We start from the raw sequence: 15383 nt of genomic DNA on the forward strand, positions 1-15383 counted from the left end.
ACTGGTTGTCAGCAGAATTCATTTCCTTGTAGTCCTGTTTTCCTCCTAGTCAGCCAGGGCCTGCTCTTAGCTCCCAGAAGCTGCTCGCAGTTCCTTAGCACGTGTCCCCCAAGGTCAGCTCCCCACATCGATGTTCCCTTTCTTCCAACTCATCTGGAGTACATCTCTCTGCCTTCTAATCTTCTGGGACCAGCTAGAAAATTCTCTGCTTTTAAAGGGCAGAGTGATTAAATTAGGCGTGACTGGGTGATTAAATTAGGCGTGACTGGATAACCTCCCAAGGTCAACTAATTTGGGACCTTAATTATACAGTATCTGCAGAATCACTTCACAGCAGCGACCACGTGAGTATTTTCATTCTTCTTTTATTTTTTTTTTTCCTGAGACAGAGTCTGTCCAGCCTGTCACCCAGGCTTGAGTGCAGTGGCACAATCTCAGTTCACTGCAACCTCCACCTCCCAGGTTCAAGTGATTCTTCTGCCTCAGCCTCCCAAGTAGCTGGGACTACAGGCACGTGCCACCATGCCTGACTGATTTTTGTATTTTTATTTTTTATTTTATTTAATTATTTATTTGAGACAGAGTCCTGCTCTGTCACCCAGGCTGAAGTGCAGTTGCAAGATATCGGCTCACTGCAACCTCTGCCTCCTGGTTCATGCGATTCTCTTGCCTCAGCCTCCTGAGTAGCTGGGACTACAGGTATGCCCTACCATGCCCTGCTAATTTTGTATTTTTTGTAAAGACGGGGCTTTACCATGTTTGCCAGGCTGGTCTCAAACTCTCAACCTCAGGTGATCCACCTGCCTTGTCCTTCCCAAAGTGCTGGGATTACAGGCATGAGCCAGTGTGCCCAGCCTAGATGAGTATTTGATTGATGTTTGGGAGAAAGTGCCTGTACTTCACTGTCCAGGAATCTAGGGGCCTATCATAGAAGTCTGCCCACCAAATTTGGCCCCTTTCCTGACAAACTATTCCAGTCCTTCATTTACTTGGGAACCCGCTGAGGATTGGAATCTCATAGTTCCCATCTATTAATGCCCCTAGGCTTTATTGACTTTAAACTATGGAGAGTTTATTATCTTGTCATTTAGAGAGCCACTCAGTGTGGTCTTTTCTGACCCTAAATCGGATGGCTGGAAATCATTTCAGATGGAGGGGGCATGAGGAAGACAGTTAAATAGTGTATTTCACATAGGAGAGGAAAAAAGATAGGTGCATAAATATGAAGACACAGGTTTCATCAGAAAAATGCAAATTAGAACCCTAATGAGAAACCACCAGAATCGTTAAAATTAAATATCAAAGGTTGGGAGGATGAAGAGCAGAGGCAGTTCTTGTGTACTGCTGGTGGGAGTGCAAATTGGTACAACTGCTTTGTCAGCATTATCTGGTAAAGTTAAACATGCACAGCTGGGCGCAGTGGCTCATGCCTATAATCCCAGCACTTTGGGAGGCTGAGGTGGGTGAATCAGTTGAGGTCAGGAGTTCAGGACCAGCCTGGCCCACATGTTGAAACCACATCTCTACTAAAAATACAAAAATTAGCCAGGCGTGGTGGCAGGTGCCTGTAATCCCAGCTACTTAGGATGCTGAGGCAGGAGAATCACTTGAACCAAGGAGGCAGAGATTGCAGTGAGCTGAGACAGTGCCACTGCACTCCAGTCTCGGTGACAGAGGAAGACTTCGTCTCAAAGACAAAAACAAAAACATGCTCACACACTGCGATCCAGCTACTCCTTCCTAGAGTGTAGATCCCAGTGAAAATAGTGTACCTGTATACCTGGAGACAGCTGGAAGAATATTCTTGGAAGCAGTTTGTGTTAGCCCCCCCAAAAAAAATCCCCAAAAAAGTCCTTCTAAAGTAGGAAGGATTAAATAAACTGGTGTAATAAATCTCTGTTACGATGTTTTAAGTGAGTTTCAAAAAATACCATGTGTAAACTGTAGACTCATGTCATTTTAGGTTAATAAAATAATGGGGGCAAGCTTGCTTAGCTAACCTCATCCAGAGATCCAAGAGCCAATCAGGAATCACTTTATATCCAAATTTACAAAATATAGCCAGGAATGGAAGTATGTGCCTGGAGTCCTAGCTACTCAGAAGGCTGAGGTGGGAGATCACTTGAGCCCCGGAGTTCAAGGCTGCAGTGAGCCATGACTGTGCCACTGCACTCCAGCCTGGGTGACAGAGCAAGACTCTGGCTTAGAAAAAAAAAATATATATATATATATATGCATATATAAAATATGCATATACTGGAATACTATGCAGCAGTGAAAAATGAAAGAACTCAAAACCAATGTTTGTTGCTTAGGTATGAATGGCAGTTATTTGTTGCTTCGGTATGAATGGTGGGATAGTAATTGGAAAGAACAAGCAAACTTTCTAGGGTGCTAAAAATGTTCTCTATCTTGATGTCAATGGTGGTTACACAAATAAATACATACAAATGTTAGATATACCCTTAACATTCATCAGCTTACCAAAGCAAGTCAATACAAATGTAAATTAATTTAAAAAGTGAATTCTTAGATGCATGCATGCATCCACATGGGTGAATCTCAAAAAGAATTTTGAGAGGAAAAAAGAAAGTCATAGAATAATACATACTGAACGATTCTGTTTTCACATAGTTCAAAAACAGACAAAGCTAAATAATACATTATTTAGAGATATATAGAAAGGTAGCAAAATAATTTCTAAAAATCTAGAGAGTTATTAGAGAAGTCAAGATGGTGGTTATCTCTGGGAAGAGAGAGAATATCACAGGATCAACACAGAGGGGGCTTCTAGGATATTGTTCCTATTTCATTTCTTAGTTGGGTAATTGCTTTTAGCCTCAGAATGTTAGAGGGTATTATCCTTTAAACTGTGTGTCTGACATGCACACCCACGTTTATTGCAGCACAATTCACAATTGCAAAGATATGGAACCAACTTATGTGCCCATCAACCAATGAGTACATAAAGAAAACATGGTATATATACACCATGGAACACTACTCAGCCATGAAAGGGAATGAAATAATGTCTTTTGTAGCAACATGGATGGAGGTGGAGGCCGTTATTCTAAGTGAAGTAACTCAGGAATGGAAAAACAAATATCATATGTTCTCACTTTTAAGTGGGAGCTAAGCTAGGAGGCTGTAAAGGCCTAAGAATGATATAATGGATTTTGGGGACTTGGCGGGGAAGGTTGGCGGGGGGTGAGGAATAAAAAACTATCTATTGGGCGCAGGGTACACTCAGGTGATGGGTGCACTAAAATCTCAGAAATGATCACTAAAGAACTTATCCATGTATCCCCAAACCACCTGAACCCCAAAACTATCGAAATTAAAAAAAATTAATCATGCATCTGTTATATATTTGTTTTCATTTATGGTATGTTTCACAATTATAAAAAGAAACAACAGCAGCATAATCAGCTCTCTAAAACTTAACACCTTTCCTAAATTTTAATTTTATTCTGCAAGTAATACATTAATATATTCGTACTGTAGAAGGTTTTTTTTAACTTGTCTTCAACATTTAGTTCATCATCTTCAAAAAATGGCCCCCCATGCTAAACTCATTAGCTGTGTGATCTATCCAAACAGCAAGAAGATGGCCATGCCATGGCAATCCTCTTCCCATTTTCCCTAGCCACTCAGGGCTCAACAGCAGGGTGAGGCTCAGGTGGGGGTGAAGCGGCGGGGAGCATAAGGGCTACTTTCCCCCGGTACAACGTGGTGTCTGATGCTTGATGGGAGAGCAGAACTGGTGAGACTTGAGGGAAGGGTCCAGGGCCTGTATTCAATTCAGCCAGAGTCACTGCTGGAAGAGGAGGAGGAAAAGGAGGAGGAGGAATGCTTGCCACGCTTGTGGTGCTTGTGCATCTTTTTATGAGCTTCATTTTTTTCTGCATCTTTTTGTCCACTGTCACTCCTGGTCCAACCAAGCCAGGAGCCAAGGGATTCGCAGGAGGCATTCCAGGGGCAGCCGGTGGGTATGGAGAAGGGTAGGGACCCGAGGGTTGGATACCCTGGCTGTGGCACAGGATGAGGGGGGTCCACCTGGGAGGAAAGCTGGATTGCCCTGAGGAGCTCCTGGGGTAGGAGGAAAGGGGCCTGGGGGAAAGGGTAGATGGATAGGTGGTGGGTGGGCAAGATTGGAACCTCCAGGGTACCCGATGTTGTGGGGATATGGATTTGGCCCTGGCTGCCCGGCATTGGGATTCCACATGTTTAGGTGTGTCCTCCAGCCCTGTCACTTTTCCACCACTGCCTGGGCTTGTAGAAGCCCAGGTTCTACCTGTGTGTTCTCTGTAGAAGATTTTTAAAAATATAGATAGTATAAAAATCCCTCCTGACCCTCATTGGATATTTTTTAATGGTGCCTGTTTTAACTTGATGTTCAAGATAGACTTTAAACAATCTGAAGGACAATAAATCAGTATCAATGACAGTCACACACTCAAGCAATCTGTTTCAAAGCCTAATCATTTGTCATCTATTCTCAGTGTTTCTATTGTAATTTTTATTATAATAATAGTACACGTTGAATCCCCAGCACCTGTAGCAGTGCCTGGTTCAGAATCAATACTTAAATATTTATGGAATGAACAATAAATGTTCTTTCAAAAAATGATAATTTAGAAGTGTCTGTAGATTGCAAAAGGTAAAAGATCTTCCTTACCCTCCCCCTCTCCATTCTGATGATTATGTGAAGGGAAAAGCCTCTATCCTTGGTGAATCTCTCATTTAGCTCTTCCTTTTTAAGAAGTTGTGTATTCTGGTGGTCTTTAACAGAAGAGAGCTGTGTGCTATTGGGGGTTCACTGCCACCTGTAGGAGGCAAAATAACCTGTGATGAGTTGGCCCCATTGAAGTACCACACCTCTAGGAAGCCTTCCCTTCCTCCCCTTCTCTTGCCCTTGTTTCTGCAAGCTCTGTACAACACTTCTTATCCAGGTGATCTTGCACTACAGGTAGCTGGCTACCTGCTGTGTCTTTCACAGGATGGTGAGCTCCTTGTAGACAGTGCTGTCTTTATCTTGCCACTTTCCACAGTGCCTTGGAGGGTACATTTGCTAAACGTTTTGAAACTAAACAGAAAAAAATAACACAGTATAATTAGAAAGTACCATAATGCTAAATCAACACATTACTCGAATCTCTTCCTCTGACACTTTATTAGCTCTAGAAAGGGCAATTTCAGTGATCTTGTCAAACAGCTAAGTCACCTGGTGACCTAGGAGAGGGCTTGGAAGTTTGAGTCATTGCCATTTAGAACTCTTTCCTCTCAACATCCTGACCCCCATCCTCTGCAAAACCATGGGCAGTGCAGAGTAGGTCACAAGTGTTTTTGTTGTTGTTGTTGTTGTTTGTAGAGACGGGATCTTGCTGTGTTGCCCAGGCTGGTCTTGAACTCCTGGGCTCAAGTGATCCTCCCACCCTGGCCTCCCAAAGTGCTGGGATTATAGGTGTGAGCCAACATGCCTGGCCTAGGTCGTAAATCTCCCAGAAGCCACTGGCTTCTGAGAGATTGCCTAATGAGACTATAAGATATGACCTAGTGTAAATGGAAATGATTTTTACCTATTTGGGTTCAAAGACACCAGTAAATAAATCTGTTCTTGGCCACTGAGGTCAGTTCTAGTTCTTCAAATCTCGCCTAGAGTGTAGTGTTGGCGCCTCATGTCATGGGTTGAATTGTGTCCCTCCAAGATTCATTTATTCAAGTGCTAACCCCCAGTACCCCAGAATGTGATCTGTCAAAAGACAAAATTAGGGTCAGGTGCGGTAGCTCATTCCTGTAATACCAGCTACTCGGGAGGCTGAGGCATGAGAATCGATTGAACCTGGGAGGCAGAGGTTGCCGTGAGCCCAGATTGCACCACTGCACTCCAGCCTGGACAACAGAGTGAGACTCCATCTCACACACACACACACACACACAAAAGACAAAATTACAACAAATTTAACTGCTGAAATATCTTAACTGCTTTTATTTACAATTCTAGAATCAAGCAACACCTCATCCTATAAAATAAAATGGGTGTTCCCAAGAGCTGAGCAGAGGAGTTTGGTTCAATGGAGAGAAAAAGGCTAAGGAAAGCAGGAACAGAAAACAAAAAGTAGACGGGTTGTTTCAGAGTTACTTCCTTGTTAAGGCTGAAGCAGAGGGGATGTCCTTATCATGCTGGCTAAAACTGGTTTCTTTGGGGATTTGGCTATATCCCTCATTCTCTTCATTTCCCAGAGGGTCAGATAAACAACTTAGATTCCATTTGGTGACATGGAACCTTAGCATTAATGACTTCATTTTGGTTGGGCCTAGTGCAGGAGCTCAGTCCAAGCCAATAGCCTCCTATAAAGTTTATTTAACAGGTTTTATTTGGAAACAGGTACACTGTAGACAGAATTAGGTTATAATGAAGTCATGAGGGTGGGCCCAAACCCAGTACAACAGGCGTCCTTATAAAAAGAGGACATTTTGATGTAAACACACACACATACACACATACACACACACACACACACACACACACACACACAGAGAGGGCCATGTGAAGATGAAGGTGGAGATAAGGGTGATCCTTCCACAAGCCAAGGAATGCCAACAATTGTCAGTAGACCAGCAGAAGGTAGGGGAGAGGCATGAAACAGTTTCTTCCTTGCAGCCCTCAGAAGGAACCAACAATGCCCTGATTTTGGACTTCTGGCCTCCAGGCTTATGAGACAATAAATGTCTGCTGTTTGTGCTACTTTGGTATGGCACCCTAGTAAAACAATATACCCAGGTATTACAGTCTGATATTACAGTCCATGTTAGCTGGAAACACAAGCTAACTCTGAGGAAGCCAAGTGTGAGTCTTCCAACACTGGCAGTGTTGGCAAAAAGAGTTCTGAGACAGCCCTTTCCAGTGAGTGACAGTGTGGGCTGTACAGACAGACTGCTGGTGTGTGAGCCTCCAATGGCTAGCTTTGCAATGTTGGGAGGTGTATTTAACTTGTTGGGGCTGTACAATGGGGGACAATAAATAAGTACCTCATCCTAGTCCTTCTGAGCTGCTATAACAAAATACCACAGACTGGGTCATTTATAAAAAGCAAAAATTGGCCGAGCACAGTGGCTCATGCCTGTAATCCCAGCACTTTGGGAGGCTGAGGCAGGCAGATCACGAGGTCAGGAGTTTGAGACCAGCCTGGCCAAAAAACTCCGTCAAAAAAAAAAGAAGAGCAGAATGTATTTCTCACAGTTATGAGGCTGGGAAGTCCAAAATCAAGGCACCAGCATATTTTGTGTCTGGTGAGAGCATTCTTGCTGTGTCCTCACATGGAGGAAGGGCAAGGGGAAAAAAGGCCTGGGTAGTTCTCTCAAGCCCTCCCCGCTTTTTTTTTGAGATGGAGTTTTCGTTCTCGCTGCCCAGGCTGGAGTGTAATGATGCAATCTCGACTCACTGCAACCTCCACCTCCCAGGTTCAAGCAATTCCCCTGCCTCAGCCTCCCAGGTAGCTGGGATTACTGGCATGCACCACTATGCCTGGCTAATTTTTTGTATTTAGTAGAGATGGGGTTTCACCATGTTGATCAGGCTGGCCTTGAGCCCTCTTAATAAGGCTAGTGATCCCACTAGAGAGGAGGAAGGAGCCCTCACTCCACTCAATCACCTCCCCAAAGGCCTTGCCTCCTTTTTTTTTTTTTTTTTTGAGACGGAGTTTCACTCTTGTTGCCCAGGTTGGAGTGCAATGGCACTATCTCGGCTCACTATAACCTCTTTCTCCCAGGTTCAAGCGATTCTCCTGCCTCGGCCTCCCAAGTAGCTGGGATTACAGGCATGAGCCACCACGCCTGGCTAATTTTTTGTATTTTTAGTGGAGATGGGGTTTCAACATGTTGGTCAGGCTGGTCTCAAACTCCCAACCTCAGGTGATCCGCCCGTCTTGGCCTCCCAAAGTGCTGGGATTATAGGCGTGAGTCACTGCACCCGGCCAGGTCTCACCTCTTAACACCATCACCCTGGGGTTAAGTTCCAACATATGAATTTTGAAGGGACACATACATTCAAACCATAGAATACTTATTCTGAAGGTCCCTAATGACCATTAAGTGAGTTTAATAAACTTTTTTTTCATTTTCGTTTATGTTATTTTATGTGTTTGTTTATTTTAAAATACAGATGGGGTCTCCCTATGTTGCCCAGGCTGGTCTCAAACTCCTGGGCTCAAACAATCCACCCACCTTGGCCTCCCAAAGTGTTGGGATTACAGATGTGAGCCAATGCACCTGGCTGTAAAATTTTAGAGCAGTGCCTGCCATTGGTAAGTATTTCTGATATATCATTCACTTTTTTGTGTGTGTATGTGAGACAGTCTCGCTCTGTTGCCAGGCTGGAGTGCAGTGATGTGATCTCGGCTCACTGCAACCTCTGCTTCCCGGGTTCAAGCCATTCTCCTGCCTCAGCCTCCCAAGTAGTTGGGACTACAGGCGCATGCCACCATGCCCAGCTAATTTTTGTACTTTTATTAGAGACAGGGTTTCACCATGTTGGCCAGGATGGTCTTGATCTCTTGACCTCGTGATCTGCCCAACTTGGCCTCCCAAAACGCTGGGATTACAGGTGTAAGCCACCACGCCTAGGCCTGGTTTGGTTTTTTTTTTTAGAGACAGGGTCTCAGTTGCCCAGGTTGGAGTGCAGTGGCATGATCATGGCTCACTGCAGCTGTGATCTCCTGGGCTCAAGCAATCCTCCTGCTCCAGACTCCCAAGTAGCTAGGACTACAGGTGTGCGCCATTACGCCTAGCTAGTTTTTTGGTAGAGATGGGGGTCTCACTATGTTGCTCAGGCTGAACTGGAACCCCTGACCTCAAGTGATCCTCCCTTCTCAGCCTCTGAAAGTGTTGGAATTGCAGGCATGAACCACTGTACCTAGCTCCCATGTTAACTATTATCAGTTTGTGACTCTTTCTAATTAGTCCCAGACAGGAAGGAGACAGTCACAGCCGTATTGTGCCCCCTCCCTAAGTTCTGCCATCAGTACTGCACCTCTGACATCTTTTCTGGTGACCAGAAAGCCATCAGGACCCATAGAGATTGGGCTGTCTCAACCTCTTTCCCCAGGCTAGGCTAAGGGCTCAGGAAAAGGAAGAATGAATTGGGACTCTGTAGAGTGCATCTAAGCTCTCCTGCATGCAGGAGGGACTGGTGAACGAATTGTGTAGCTGCTTACCTTATCAGGCAGGCAATACCCAGGAATGCTGGAGTCACTGTCTTTGGAGCATTTGAACTCTCTGCAGCAGTATCTGAATCTTGCTGCTAACAGCTGGCCTCGAAGGAATTCATTACCATAGCACCACAGAAGGCCTTAGAGGACGCTAGTTCAGGAGCTTGCTCAGTCATTTGTGCAGCTCGCTGGCTGCGTATCTCTGTCAGAATCCTCTCATGTCCCTAGAACTCAAATCACTAACATTCCCTACGCTCTTGTAACTTTATTTTACTACCTGTTGAGCCAGCCTCTGCTTGAACACATGCAGTGATTGGGATCTCATTTCTCTTCCAGATAGACCATTTCACTACTAGTAAGCTGAATTTCACTGAACCCCTGTGGTGAAGTGTTCCCTAAGTCATTAAATAACTTTCTACTGCACCCTTTCTCATAGGGTTGTTTGGAGACTTAAATAAGATAACAGTGCCTAGCTCACAGAAAACAACCTATAATGTGAATTGATAATTATTGCTGCTGATATTGTTTTCAGAAAGCTCTTATATGGAGCTGAAATCTGCATTCTGTAACTTTGAAAACTTGGTCTTAATTTGGCTCATTGGCATAACAAAAAATAAGTCTAATCATGCCCCCCTGAGGATGGTTCCATTTATCACAAGTCTCCTCTTAGTCTAGTTCTTCATACTCAGTTCCTTCAGCCCTTCCACATGGGCTGTAATTTCCAGATCTTTCACCATCCCGACTGCTCTTCCCAGGACAGGTTCTGGTTGATCTTCATCTCTCCTTGGAGGAGTGGCTAGGGGCTGACAACTAAGACATGTGAGCTGTCCATCATCTGGATTAGGCAGATGAACTAACATTGAAAATGACACGCTACATGCATTACTTTTTTTTTTTTTTTTGAGATGAAGTCTTGCTCTGTCCTCCAGGCTGGAGTGCAGTGGCGCAATCTCGGTTCACTGCAAGCTCCGCCTCCCTGTTTCACGCCATTCTCCTCCCTCAGCCTCCTGAGTACCTAGGACTACAGGCACCCGCCACCGCGCCTGGCTAATTTTTTGTATTTTTAGTAGAGACGGGATTTCACCGTGGTCTTGATCTCCAGACCTTGTGATCCGCCCGCCTCGGCCTCCCAAAGTGCTGGGATTACAGGCGTGAGCCACCGCGCCCGGCCATACATGCATTACTTAATTTCATTCTCACAGCACCTTCATAAGGAGAAAACGGAGGCTCAGAGACGTTAAGTAGCTTTCCCCAAATCGTTTAGCTCAGAAATTGGGGAGCTAGAATTCAACCCAGAACTGTCTGACTCCAAAGTCTGCTCTTCTTTCTTGGGAAAGTAGAAGTCTGAGTGCTGTTCTTGGAACAGCCTCAAGACAATAATCTGGGGACTGTCTTGGTCCCGCTTGCAGAGGGTCCTTCTGTTAGGTATGGGCCCTTTAGCTTCTACAAAGAAAGTCAGCTCTAAAGACACATGAAGTCTGTTTGCAGTCCAGACCTTGCAAACTTGTAGTTATAGAAACCTCAGCCTACCAGGCCTTGAAGGATACTTGGCTCCACTTTACATCCACATTTCTCTTTTCCTCCTGTTTTTAATGTCACAGTTTTGTGTATTTCATGCATTTTCATGTGCAAGTCACCCTGAGTACATAAGCAAACTATCAAATGAATAATCCCTGCTCTTTCTCTTTTACTATATCTAAGCTGAAGTTTCCAGTGTAGAAGGAAACTCTTTAGCTGCCTGACATGCTTACTGAGTTCAAAGTCATCTAATACCTTCTAGGATTGTTTAACTTTGAACCACAGTCTATCCATTGTTCTTTCAGTTTTCAGTCTTTAGCATTTAAATTTTTTTCTTTTTTTTTTTTGAGATGGAGTTTCACTCTCGTCACCCAGGATGCAGTGCAATGGCACGATCTCGGCTCACTGCAACCTCCGCCTCCTGGGTTCAAACAATTCCTCTGCCTCAGCCTGTCTAGTAGCTGGGATTATAGGTGCCCGCCACCATGCCCAGCTAATTTTTGTATTTTTAGTAGAGTTGGGGATTCACCATGTTGGCCAGGGTGGTCTCAAACTCCTGACCTCGTGATCTGCCTGCCTCGGCCTTCCAAAATGCTGGGATTACAGGCGTGAGTCACCATGCCCAGCCTAAATTTTTAAATTATACTTACTTTTTGAATAGGTGATATGCTCACTAGGTACAAAATTCACAAGGCACAGTAGTGCACACACAGACTTCTCCCTTCCACTCTGGTTCTCAGACACCCAGTTCCCCCTCCTAGAAGCCAATCAGCATTACAAGTTTCTTTCTTCTTTATCTTCCAGAGATATTTCCCTTATGCACAAGCAAATATATATATCTGTATGGATTTAACTTTACCTTTATTTGTTTATATTTATTATTTTTGAGCCGGTCCTGCTCTGTTGCCCAGGCTGGAGTGCAGTAGAGCGAACATAGCTCACTGCACCTTCAACATCCTGGGCTCAAGTGATCCTCCCACCTTAGCCTCCCAGGAAGCTTGGACTACAGGCACGTGTAACCATGCCTGGCTAATTTTTAATTTTTTTATAGAGATGGGATCTCACCATTGCTACTGATATTGTTGTCCAGGCTGGTCTTGAACTCCTGGGCTTACATGATTCTCCTACCTTGGCCTCTGAAATATGCTGGGATTATAGACACAAGCCATTGTGCCTGGTCTTTTATCTTTTTTTTTTTTAGACAAATGGAACATACAATATACACTGTTTGGCTTTCTTTTTTTCTTTTATTTTTTTGAGACGGAGTCTCGCTCTGTCGTCCAGGCTGGAGTGCAGTGGCCGGATCTCAGCTCACTGCAAGCTCCGCCTCCCGGGTTTACGCCATTCTCCTGCCTCAGCCTCCCGAGTAGCTGGGACTACAGGCGCCCGCCACCTCGCCCGGCTAGTTTTTCGTATTTTTTTAGTAGAGACGGGGTTTCACCATGTTAGCCAAGATGGTCTCGATCTCCTGACCTTGTGATCCGCCCGTCTCGGCCTCCCAAAGTGCTGGGATTACAGGCTTGAGCCACCGCGCCTGGCCTCTTTTTTTCAATAAAGTGTATTGTTTGAGATAGAGTCTTGCTCTGTTGCCCAGGCTGGAGTGCAGTGGCGCGATCTCAGCTCACTGCAAGCTCCGCCTCCCGGGTTCATGCCACTCTCCTGCCTCAGCCTCCTGAGTAGCTGGGACTACAGGCACCCGCCACCCCGCCTGGCTAATTTTTTGTATTTTTTAGTAGAGACAGGGTTTCACCGTGTTAGCCAGGATAGTCTCGATCTCCTGACCTTGTGATCCACCTGCCTCGGCCTCCTAAAGTGCTGGGATTACAGGTGTGAGCCACCGCGCCCGGCCTTTCTTTTTTTTTTTTTTTTTTTTGAGACGGAGTCTTACTCTGTTGCCCAAGCTGCAGGGGTATGATTTCGGCTCACTGTACCCTCTCCCTCCCGGGTTTAGGTGATTCTTCTGCCTCACCTTCCTGAGTAGCTGGGATTACAAGTGCGTGCCACTATGCCCAGCTAATTTTTGTATTTTTAGTAGAGACAGAGTTTCGTCATGTCGGCCAGGCTGGTCTCAAACCCCTGACCTCGAGTGATCTGCCCACCTTGGCCTTCCTAAGTGCTGGGATTATAGGCATCAGCATCCATGCCTAGCGCCAACATTCTTTTTAAAGGCTGCCGTGTTCTGTTGGATGGGTATGCTGTAACATATTTAATTATTCCCGTCTTATTGAACACTTAAGCACTTTGGTGATATTTTTTAGCCAAGTATACAGTTTTGTCTACATGGGCAATAGGGGAGATTGATTACCTGCTGTATCTGTTTAATAGAGCTGCTGTGACAAAGTACTACGAACAGTGCCTTCAACAACAGACATTTATCGTCTCATTTTTTTTTTTTTTTTTTTTGAGATGGAGTCTGGCTCTGTCGCCCAGGCTGGAGTGCAGTGGCCGGATCTCAGCTCACTGCAAGCTCCGCCTCCCGGGTTTACGCCGTTCTCCTGCCTCAGCCTCCTGAGTAGCTGGGACTACAGGCGCCCACCACCTCGCTCGGCTAGTTTTTTGTATTTTTTAGTAGAGACAGGGTTTCACCAGGTTAGCCAGGATGGTCTCGATCTCCTGACCTTGTGATCCGCCTGTCTTGGCCTCCCAAAGTGCTGGGATTACAGGCTTGAGTCACCGTGCCCGGCTCCTTCTGAGGGCTTTAAGAGAGAATCTGTTCCATGACTCTTGCCTATGGCACTCTTTGGCATTCCTTGGCTTATAGGAGGATGTCCCCCATTTCTGCCTTCATCAGCACATGGCATTCCCCGTGTGTATGTTTTGGTCTCCAAATTTTCCCCTTTCATTTTTTAATTTTAATTTTAATTTTTTGAGATGGTCTTGCTCTATTGCCCAGGCTGGAGTGTAGTGGTGCGATCATAGCTCACTGTTGCCTCAAAATCCTGGGCTCAAGTGATCCTTCTGCTTCGGCCTCCTGAGTGGCTGGGACTACAGATGCATGCCACTATGTCTGATCAATGAAAACAACTTTTTTTTGGTAGAGATGAGGTCTCCCTATGTTGCCCAGGCTGGTCTCAAACTTCTGGGCTCAAGTGATCCTCCTGCCTTGGCCTTCCAAAGTGCTGGGATTACAGGTATGAGCCATCACACCAGGCCAATTTCCCTCTTTTATAAGGACACCAGTCATATTGAATTAGGGGCCACCCGAGTGACCTCATTTTAACTTGACAACCTCTGAGAAGACCCTATCTCGAAATAATGTCACATTCTGAGGTACTAGGAGTTAGAACTTCAACATACGAGTTTTTTTAAGGGGGAGGGGAACACAATTCAACCCCTAACACCTGATGAAATGGACAATTCAACCCCTAACACCTGATGAAATGGTTGGTTATTTAATATAAAAAATGTTTACTGGCCGGGCGCAGTGGCTCACGTCTGTAATCCCAGCACTTTGGGAGGCCAAGGCAGGCAGATCACCTGAGGTCAGGAGTTCGAGACCAGCCTGGCCAACATGGTGAAACCCAGTCTCTACTAGAAATACAAAAGTTAGCTTCCTTTTGGCTGGAACCACATCTTCCAGAAATGACAAACACAAAGGGAAAGAGGAGAGGCACCCAATATGTGTTCTCTAGGCCTTTTAGAAAACATGGCATTGTTCCTTTGGCCACGTATATGCGAATCTATAAGAAAGGTGATACTGTAGACATCAAGGGAATGGGTACTGTTCAAAAAGGAATGCCCCACAAGTGTTATCATGGCGAAACTGGAAGAGTCTACAATGTTCCCCAGCATGCTGTTGGCATTGTTGTAAATAAACAAGTGCAAGATTCTTGCCAAGAGAATTAATGTGCATATTGAGCGCATTAAGCACTCCAAAAGCCGACATGGCTTCCTGAAATGTGTGAAGGAAAATGATCAGAAAAAGAAAGAAGCCAAAGAGAAAGTACTTGGGTTCAAATGAAGCACCAGCCTGCTCCATCCAGAGAGGCATACTTTGTGAGAACCAAAGGGAAGGAGCCTGAGCTGCTGGAACCTCTTACCTACGAATTAATGGCATAATAGGTGTTAAAAAAATAAAAGACCTCTGGACTGTTAAAAAAAAAAAAAAATTAGCCAGGCATGGCGGCACGCGCCTGTAGTCTCAGCTACTCAGAAGGCTGAGACAGGAGAATCACTTGAACCCAGGAGGTGGAGGCTGCCAGTGAGCTGAGGTTGCTCCACTGCACTCCAGCCTGGGCGACAGAGCTAGACTCCATCTCAAAAAAAAAAAAACAAAAACGTTTACTAAGTTATTTTCTTTCATGGCAATTTAACCTGATTTTTCACTTGTGTAATGCCTGCCTCCTCCACCAGACCTTAACCTTCATGAGGTCAGGACCAGGTCTACAGCACAATGCACAGAGTTCCTAAATAAATGTTGAACAAATTAATGAATGATTCAAATGGACACTCTTAATCAGAAGCATCAGTCCTCATCGTGTAGATTGGCAGTATCTTGCTGAAAGTCCTCTGAGTAGTGAGGAGGATGAGGAGGTTACACAGGACTACCATTTCTGACACTCAAATGTCTCCAGTATGTCACTGGATATTTCACTGCTTCAGTGGCTTTTCTGTGTAACTCAACCTATTTCTGGAGTACAGTTGATTTTTATAATA

The 15383-nt window shown here is 45.0% G+C and overlaps 1 pseudogene; it reads right to left on the minus strand.

Moving 5' to 3' along the window:
- Positions 1 to 3217: 3217 nt before the first annotated feature.
- On the minus strand, positions 3218 to 4485 carry LOC117063919 (annotated as a pseudogene).
- Positions 4486 to 15383: the final 10898 nt, after the last annotated feature.

The sequence above is a fragment of the Trachypithecus francoisi genome, unplaced genomic scaffold (genome assembly GCF_009764315.1).
Source record: "Trachypithecus francoisi isolate TF-2019V2 unplaced genomic scaffold, Tfra_2.0 Lachesis_group19, whole genome shotgun sequence".
Classification (NCBI taxonomy): Eukaryota; Metazoa; Chordata; class Mammalia; order Primates; family Cercopithecidae; genus Trachypithecus; species Trachypithecus francoisi.